Source organism: Mobula hypostoma, chromosome 5 (assembly GCF_963921235.1).
Source record: "Mobula hypostoma chromosome 5, sMobHyp1.1, whole genome shotgun sequence".
Taxonomy (NCBI): domain Eukaryota; kingdom Metazoa; phylum Chordata; class Chondrichthyes; order Myliobatiformes; family Myliobatidae; genus Mobula; species Mobula hypostoma.
The window spans coordinates 188,962,429-188,971,490 of record NC_086101.1 but is presented as its reverse complement, the minus strand read 5'-3'; the positions used below and the strand labels follow the sequence as shown (position 1 = coordinate 188,971,490).

Genomic DNA, 9,062 nt, shown 5'->3' with positions numbered 1-9,062 from the left:
CTCCCCAGCTTCAAGGACACCTTCAAAAGGCAATGCCTCAAAAGGACAGCGTTGACTGTGCAGGACCCCCACCACACAGAACATGCCCCCTCCTCATTGCTACCATCAGGGAAGAGGTACGAGAGCCTTCAAAGACACACTCAGCCTCTCAGGAACAGCTCCTTCCTCTCCGCCATCAAGGTTCTGAACAGTCCACAAACCCCCGGGCACTACCTCACTACTTAGCTCAGTTGTGGAATTGCTTATTTATTTGTTTTATTGTATTTCTCATTGTAACTTGTAGAAAAATTTATGAATTGCACTGTACGGCTTTTGCAAAGCAGCAAGTTTCACAACATTCGTCAGAGATAATAAACCTAACTCTGATCTGCATAAGATGAGTAAATAAGGGTCATGATTGAAGATTGTTTAACGTCTTTTCCAGTACACAAGATAGCTTATATACATTGACACTGGGTACAAGTGTGTGCGCACATAAGGTGACTGACAGGAAACAATAAAGCAATGGTGATCGGGGGGGGGTGTGTGGAGGGGTGGGTTAGTGGGTGGAAATGTTGAACAGACTTACTGCTTGGGGAAAGTAACTGTTTTTGAGTCTGGTGGTCTTGGCGTGGTTGCTATTTTGCTTCTGGTTATTTCAGCATCTTAAATTGTGAGATGATCCTTATGTAGAAACAAGAAGTTTCATTTCCTGTATTGCAGTAGTCACTAAGTTCCCTAAAGTATCTGGAAGAGTCCAGGAACTCATGAGATTGTGAAATGTTGTGCAAAGTTACAAGCCCAAAGTTACAAGTGATTGAAGCTCCATGCCAGCAGGGGGAGGTAAAGAGCTAGTTTGCTTCAGCTGCTGAACCTCAGTTGTGGGAGCTTTGTACTTCTCTAAGAAAACTCCCACCCAAACATCATACACCAAAGAGAACCCTGTAGGGGTTCAATCAGTGGAGAAGACCCCAGCTTTTCAAAAAATCCACTTGGATTACCATGGAAGGAGAGTATCTCACATAATTTAGACTGTATACTGGCAAGATCATCGGGAAGTAAATTGTGAGGCCAAGAGTCCATCTCTTGAACAGACTTCTTGTATGATAACATGAACTCCTGGCCTTACAAGCTACCTCCTAATGATCTTGCATTTGTGCTTTTTCAGAGGCTTTTACAGATTATTTTATTATTGTTTTATCTTATTCTATCACAATGCACTGTGCAATGATTTGATCTGTATAAACAATATGCTTTCTTAATACAGGTGACAATCGTAGACCAATACCAATAAATATTCTAATCCTCCTCTGGCTTTGTAGAGAGATTTTGAGATTGTTTCTGTTGACAGCCATTACTTGATCTGGCCACACTCTAGGTACCAAACTATTCTAGCACAGCCCTGTTTGGCGTCAGCTCTGGACATCAGTGGAACAGTGGAAGAACAGAAAGCAACCACTTTGCTAGCTGGAATTGCAATTGTCACATGTAACGAGGTGCAGTGAAAAACATGCCTTGTAAACTGTTCATACAGATCAATTCATTACAGCAGCACATTGAGGCAGTACAGGGGAAAACAATCACAGAATGCAGATTAAAGTGTCACGGTTACAGAGAAAGTGCAGTGCAGTCAGACGATAAGGTGAAAGTTCATAAGAAGGTACGTGGAAAGTTAAGAGTCCATCTTATCATACTAGGAGATCATTAAATAATGGTGGGGTAGAGAGAGCTTCAAAAAGAGCACTAACCTTTATGCTGTTGATGAAAAATCTGATAATGATGAAAGTGCTACAGGACTTGGCAGCATTTAGATTTACAATGTGAAAACTAACAATAGACAAGCACTATGGCTTACACCAGAAGTGGATGGCAAATTAGTCAAAATGGAATTGGACACAGTCTCAGCTGTTTCAGTCATTCCACAAAATGAGTTTGTATGGCATTTCAGAGATACTGAACTAAACCCTGCAGATATTCAGTGGTTGCAAAACCAGGACTTGTGATATGCACCAGCTCCTGATGCAAAATCCACCACCTGCACCCATGGCTTCACATCACTCTGATTGGAGGTGAAGCAGGTGCTATTCCTTGCCCAAGGGTGACCTTCAGGCTGGTAGACGGAAGGAGTGCCTTACACTCCTTTGGTAGAGACGTTATCTCCACCCTATCACCCTGTCTGTGGATTGCCATGTAAATGTGGAGCATGACATAATCTGTTGAAGACATCGGTTCAGGCAGCATCTGTGGAAGCAGAGGGTAATTGATGTTTTCCATAAAACACGGGTGCAGAATTAGACCATTTGGCCAGTCAAGTCTGCTCTGCCTTTCTATCAAGGCTGATTTATCTTCCTTCTCAACCCCGTTCTCCTGCCTTCTCCCCGTAACCTTTGATACCCTTACGAATCAAGAACCTACCAACCACTGCTTTGAATATACTCACTGACTTGGTCGACAAAGCTGTCTCTGGCAATGAATTTCACAGATTTGCCACCCTCTGGCTAAAGAAATTCCTCTTCACCTCTGCTCCAAAAGGGACGTCCTTGATTTCTGAATCTGTACCCTATGGTCCTAGACTGCCCCAGTATAGGAAATGTCCACTTTATCTAGGCCTTCAATATTCGATAGGTATCAATGAGATCTCAACCCCCCCCCCCACCACCACCGTTCTTTTAAATTCCAATGTGAACAGACACAAAGCCATGAGATGCTCCTCATACATTAATCATTTCATTCACAGGATCATTCTCTCCTCTGGACTGTCACGCCTTTTCTCAGACATGGGGCCTAACACTGCTCAGAATCAGTCTAGACAGTGCATCAGAACTGAATGTGCGGAAGGAAGGCAGCCAGTACAGGTGAGCCCTGTATTATGGCTGTTCCGGTCACAGAAATTCACCTTTACAGAATTTCCAAAACACCGCACAGAAATATGGGACACGGAATAAAATTTCTCTGATCGAATTTATGTGAAAAATAAGTAAATAAATCAACACAATTTTTATCCAACTCTGTTTCTCATCGAACGCGCAGATGACAAGGTTTCATATTACGGAAAATCACAATTGGGGCATTTTTCTAGGAGCTCTTTCTGGAGTTGTCTGTGCATAGAATCAGAGGGCGGGGTGCAAGGGAGACTAAATGGTGATTGGTGGGACAAGGTGAGGGAGACGATGGGCAGATGGAAATAGGTGGAGGGGGGAGATAGTGACAGGTTGGTAATTGGTAGAACCAGGTATGTGTGTGTGTGTGTAGCCTTGAGTTGGAGATTGGTTGGTGGAGCAGGTTGAGCAGGTTGTTGGGGGGGGGGTTTGAGACATGGGGTGGGTGGTGACTGGTGGAGCAGGTGAGAGGGGAAGTAGTGTGGGGACAGGGATTGCTATTTGATTGGTGGAACCAGTTATGAGATGGATGAGGTTAGCGGAACCAGGTGGAAAAATCTGGAACAAAATATCAATGGACTTGCCCCCCCGCAGATGCTGCCTGACACGTGTTGAGATAGGGTCTGATAGGTGAGGCAGTGGAGATTGGTGGGGCAGATCAGGGAGAGGGGGGAATTGATGGATAACCTGAGGGGAGGGTAGTGTGCAAGCAGGTGATTGGTGGAGAGTTGAGGGGAGGAGTTGTGTAGAGTCAGAGACTGGGAGGTGATTGGTGGAGCAGATGAGGGGAGGAGGAGTATTGAGAAAGGGACTGGTAGGTGGTTGATGCACCCAGATAAAGGGTGAATGAGGCAGAATGAGGATTCTAGCGGGAGAGGTTGGAATTAAAGGTCGACGGAGTTTGCTGCCTGATGCGAGTTCGTTCACCAGTTTACACTTTGCCCTGGGTTCCTGTGTCTGCCCTGCTTTGACATGGAGTTATGTGTGTATTTAACGAATCTATTGGATTGATCTACCAGCTAGCTGTTTTCCACCAGCACCGGTTTCTCACCCCCGACTGAGGAATTTGTCGCCGTCCCTGTGGCCAAGACCCGCGACCTGCAGCCTCGCACACACGGACGGGGGTAACCTCACTCACCGGGCCGGCCTCGCAGAGGGCAGCGTCCCATCGCAGCGGCGCGACGGTGGCAGAGAGACCGCTCCGCTTTCAAGCTGGGCGAGAGAAACTGTCAGTGAGTCATTGTTTGGTACTGTATTGAGGAAGTGCCGAGAGAGAGAGAGAGAGAGAGCAGGATTAAAGTCAGCAGTCACCTCGAGGACTTCAACTCGATTGCCTGTCCCCTGAAACTAATCGCCTTCCTCTAGGAATTTTGCTCGGGTATGAAAACGCTTGATTGTTTAACTTACTTTTAGAAATGGAGTTGGATGGGGTAAGATGCTATCGGATTACTTGGGGTTGTAAAACCCCTGATGTGTGTGAGTTGAGCCTACACTCGGTGTGAGTGACCCTGGCTACGAGTGGAAAGAGAGCTCATTGCAGGCACGTGTGAGAGTTAGAGTGGGGAGAGGGACTCGGTATTCCCCATTCACCGGGTAAATTTTCGTCCAAATCTTACTGGTTGCTTTGGCCGACGGCCTTCTGGGTGGGACTTCTACCCCGAACGGTACTTGAGGTGTTTGGCGCCCGAAGAGTGGGGAGGGAGACCGCTGTGAGCAGAGGACATTCAAAGGTCGAGCACCCGGAGCTTTGGACTTGCGTTCATAGTTTCCAGTGCTGGGTAGACTTTATTTTTCGGGTTTGCAGCGGGCGGCAAGTGTCAGTCTATTGTAAGAAAAACGCTTTTGCAGACCTTGCCTTCCATCAAGGTCCACCTCTCAGATCTGCAGTTGTCACTTCAAGGTTTCGTCTTCCCCATGAGAGGGGCCGGGGGCCGCTGCGTTTATTACACTGCCTGGGTTTTTGTGCTTATAAACCCAAGAGACTCTGCCGGTGCTGGAAGTCCAGAGCAACACACACAAAATGCTGGGGGCTGGAGAGAGAATAAACAGTCTACGCTTCGGGCCGAGACCTTTCAAACGGTGACTGTTCCTTTCCATAGATGTTGCCTGACCTGCTGAGTTCCTCCAGCATTTTGTGTGTGAGTGTGTTTTGTTTGTATTCCAAGCCTGTCCGATCCAATAGGCTCCAGAGGTGTACATATAAAGTGGAGGTGGATAGGTTTTTGTTTAGTAAGGGTGTCAAAGGTGACAGGGAGAAGACAAGAGAACGGGATTGTGAGGGATAATAAATCAGCCATGATGTTGTGACAGAGCAGACTCGATGGGCCGAATTAGATAATTCTGAGCCCGAGTTTTTATGGTCTAAATCTAATCTTAAAGCCCTGACTCAGATCGAAGTGCCAATTACCAATGAGTTAATAGTCTCTAGTGATAACAATTACAGCCACAAGGAAAGATCTAAAGGGAATTAAAACAGTCCAGAACAGGCCCTTCAGCCCATCTGTCTGTACTGAACTTTCCACCAAATAAAGCTACTCTCTGATGGTCATGGGTGGCAAAGTGGAGATATGTACCTACCAAAGGAGGTGTGAGGTGCTCCTTCCTTCCACTAGCCTGCGGGTCACCCTTGGGCAAAGAGCAACACCTTCTTAGCCTTCCCCTCCCTGATCAGGGTCATGGGGTCATGGGCACAAGTGGTGGATGGTCGTATGAGCAGCTGGTGCATATCACAAGTCCTGGTTGTGCGACCACTGATGCCAGGCAATCTCTGAGGAGTATTGATAATGGCTGGGGTCACCTGTCTTGAAAAGACACTGCCCAGAAGAAGGCAATGGCAAACCATTTCTGCAGAAAAGGTTGCCAAGAACAATCATGGTCATGACAGCATGATTGTGCAAGTCACAGGACATGGCAGATGATCATGATCATCATCATATTCCCTATCCTGTCATTCTCTGGATACTTGCATGTCTAACACAGGTCGGGTCACTGGTCTGAGTGCTACTGGTGCCATGTAACCCAGTACTACCTGTTGCATGGTCGGGTTGTCAGCGACTAAACCGGCTCCCTCACCAGGCAAGCCTGGTGAGGAGGGTGACTAGACACCCTGCAGGACAAAAAACAAGACCTGTCAAAGGGTGGATGAACCCTCTCGTAGGGTCAACGGCCATCTAGCAAACACGTGTCGTGAAGCGCGGAAAGGGCATCCCTTGCATCGAAGCTTGGTCTGGCCATTCACTGCAACAGAACTTCCCCCAGCTGTCTTGGACCCCACCACGCCACTGGATCCGGGAGGGGATGTCGAGAGGGTGGGTCTGGACCTGTGCAACCCCCTACTCACCTAAAATCCACTCACGCACACGCTGTTCCTTTCTGAGGAGTGGAGTCAACCCCACAAACTGACTGAAAGGAACCATCATCATCCTATGGGATGGATAGCCAGAGAGAGAGAGAGAGAGCATGTCTAACTACTGGCTTCTTAAGCACTGCTATTGTATCATAAGAACAAGATTTTGCAGATGCTGGAAATCCAGAGCAACACACACAAAATGCTGGAGGAACTCAGCAGGTCAAGCAGCTTCTACAGAGAGGAGTAAACGATCAAAATTTTAGGCGGAGATCGTCCATCAGGACTGGGAAGGAAAGGGACAGAAGCCAGAATACGATGAGGAGGAGGAGCAGTAGTATAAGCTGGCCTGGTTTCACCTCTCACATACAAAACGTTTCGGGCCAATAAGTGTCTTGGGGTGAGAAATGAAGAGTGGCAGGCCAAGACATCAACTGTTTATTCCCCTCCATAAATGCTGCCATATCTGCTGAGCTCTGCCAGTATATCGTATCTGATTCCACCACTTCCCCAGACAATCACCGCTCCTTGTGTAGATCGAAGACAAAAGTTGTCTGGCACATCTTCTCTAAACTTTTCCCCTTTGACCTTAAATGTCCTCTAGTATTTGCTATTTCTAGCCCGTGGTGAAAAATTCTGTCGACCCTTTCTATACCTCTTTTATAAACTGAGAATAGATTTATAGGGATATGGGCCAAACGAAGGGTAAATGGCAACTAGGTTGGCATAGGCAAGTTGGGCAAATGGCCTTTTTCATGCTTAGATTTGGAGTGCTGTGCCAGGTGCTGATTGACATTAATACAGTCCAACCTGGCCTCCCTTATCAGTCACAGAGATGTCGAACAGGAACTGGTCCTTCAGGCCACTCCCTATTTACATTAATCCCAATTTTAAAAAAACTTCAGCCACTATAATTTGCCCTTAAAGTAATTTACCCTCACCTCTCCCTCGAGATTACCACTCACCCGTACCTTAAGGGTACATTGGTGTGGCCAAGTAACCTGCCAATCCATATCCTTTGGAGGAAAGTGGAGCTACTGAGATCTCCTGTCCATAATCCACACAGTTGATAGAGATCCACAAGATGACAAGAGGCATAGGTGGAGTGGACAGCCAGAGCCTTTTCCCCAGAGTGGAAAAAGCTAATGGGTATAATTTTAAGGTGATTGGAGGAAAGTGTAAGGGGTGTCAGAGGTAGAGTTTTTTGAAGAGGGGTGAGTGTGTGGAGCACTTTGTCAGCGGTAGTGGTAGTGCCAGGGATATTTACGAGACTCTTGGGTAGGCACGTGGATGATAGGAAAATGGAGGGCCAAGTGGAAAGGAAGGATTAGATTGATCTTGGAGTAGGGTAAAGGGTTAGCACAGCATCATGGGCTGAAGGGCCTGTCCTGTTCTGATTCCCTCCTTAAAATGTTCTCCCTCCTCTTTAAAACTTTGTCAGTTATGACTTCTACTTGTATGGCCTTGGTGGAATGTTTTATATGGAGGGGACGCTCTGGGTAAAGAACATCCCCTCTATACTTTCCTCCAGTCACCTTAAAATTATGACCCCTAGTACTAGCCATAAATTTGCTTAATAGTGCGGCTGTAAAGTACTTAAAAACACTCAGCCAGATTTATGGCACTTCTGTAAATGGATATCGTCTGGGTATCGATCCCATCATCGTAACCGTTTGGAATTGGTTTATTACTGTTACATGTGCCAAGATACAGTGAAAAGCTTGTCTTCCTTATTATTCATACAGATCAGATCATTGCATAGTGCACTGAGGTAGAACAAGGTAACACAATAACAATGCAGAGTAAGGAATTGGTCAATGAACCAATTTACCCTCTTTTATAAAATGTATTTCTTATTATAATTTATAGCCTTTTTTTTTGTATTTCTCTGTACTGTCACTGCAAACCAACAATTGTCATAGCATGCATCACTGATAAACCTGATTCTGATTTAATGGTTCAATTTAATATCAGAAAGTGTATACAGTATACAGCCTGAAACGTTTGCTCTTCACAGACATCCACAAAACAGAATAACCCCAAAGAATGAATGACAGGCAGAAAAATGTTAGGACCCCCAAAGCCCCCCTCGCCCTCATCATCCTTCCCCTCCCCTCCCCTCACCTTCTAAAAGCTACAGAGACAGTGCAGTGCAAGTGAACGTTACACTGTAAGATCATAATGAGCTAGATTGTGAGTCCAAGAGTCTATCTCGTCATACAGGAGGTCCATTCCAGAGTCTGATAACTAGGATGGAAGCTGTCCCCGAGCCAGGTGATGTGTGCTTTCAAGCTTTTGTATCTTCTGCCTGATGAGAGAGGGGTGAAGAGAGAATGGGTGGGTGGGGTCTTTGATTACTCTGGTTGCTTTACTGAGACAGTGAGCTGTGTAGACCGTCCATGGAGGGGATTATTACCACTCAACCATCAGGCTCTTGAACCAAAGGGGGATACCTTCACTGCCCCATTATTGAAATATTCCCTCAACCTATGGACACAGTTTTAAGGATTCAGCATCTCATGTTCTCGATATTTATGCTTATTTATCTATTTTTTTTCCTTTTTGTATTTGTACAGTGTGTTGCCTTTTACACACTGGTTAAATGCCCAAGTTGATGTGATCTTTCATTGATTCTGTTATGGTTATTATTCTGTAGATTTATTGAGTATGCCTGCAAGAAAATGAATCATCTTTTGTATATGGTGACATGTTTATACTTTGATAGTAAACTTATTTTGAAATAGAGGCATTCTTGGAGAGACAGCGCAGAAAAAGCCTTCTTGCCCACTTTCATAGTAATCCTATTTTATACCCCCCATCCCCTCCCCACACTCAAGTCAATTTGCTGAGATTCTCTC

The 9,062-nt window shown here is 45.8% G+C and overlaps 1 protein-coding gene across 4 annotated transcripts in view; it reads left to right on the top strand.

Annotated features, from left to right (window-relative positions):
• Positions 1 to 3,705: 3,705 nt before the first annotated feature.
• Positions 3,706 to 9,062, top strand: part of sh3bp2 (SH3-domain binding protein 2) — a 132,605-nt gene continuing 127,248 nt past the window's right edge. For 3 of the 4 annotated variants that reach the window (XM_063049558.1, XM_063049556.1, XM_063049559.1), the window contains exon 1: positions 3,706 to 4,236. The gene's annotated coding sequence lies outside the window, so the exon portion shown is untranslated. The remainder of the gene's footprint in view (positions 4,237 to 9,062) is intronic. The other variant, XM_063049557.1, reaches the window with a different exon arrangement.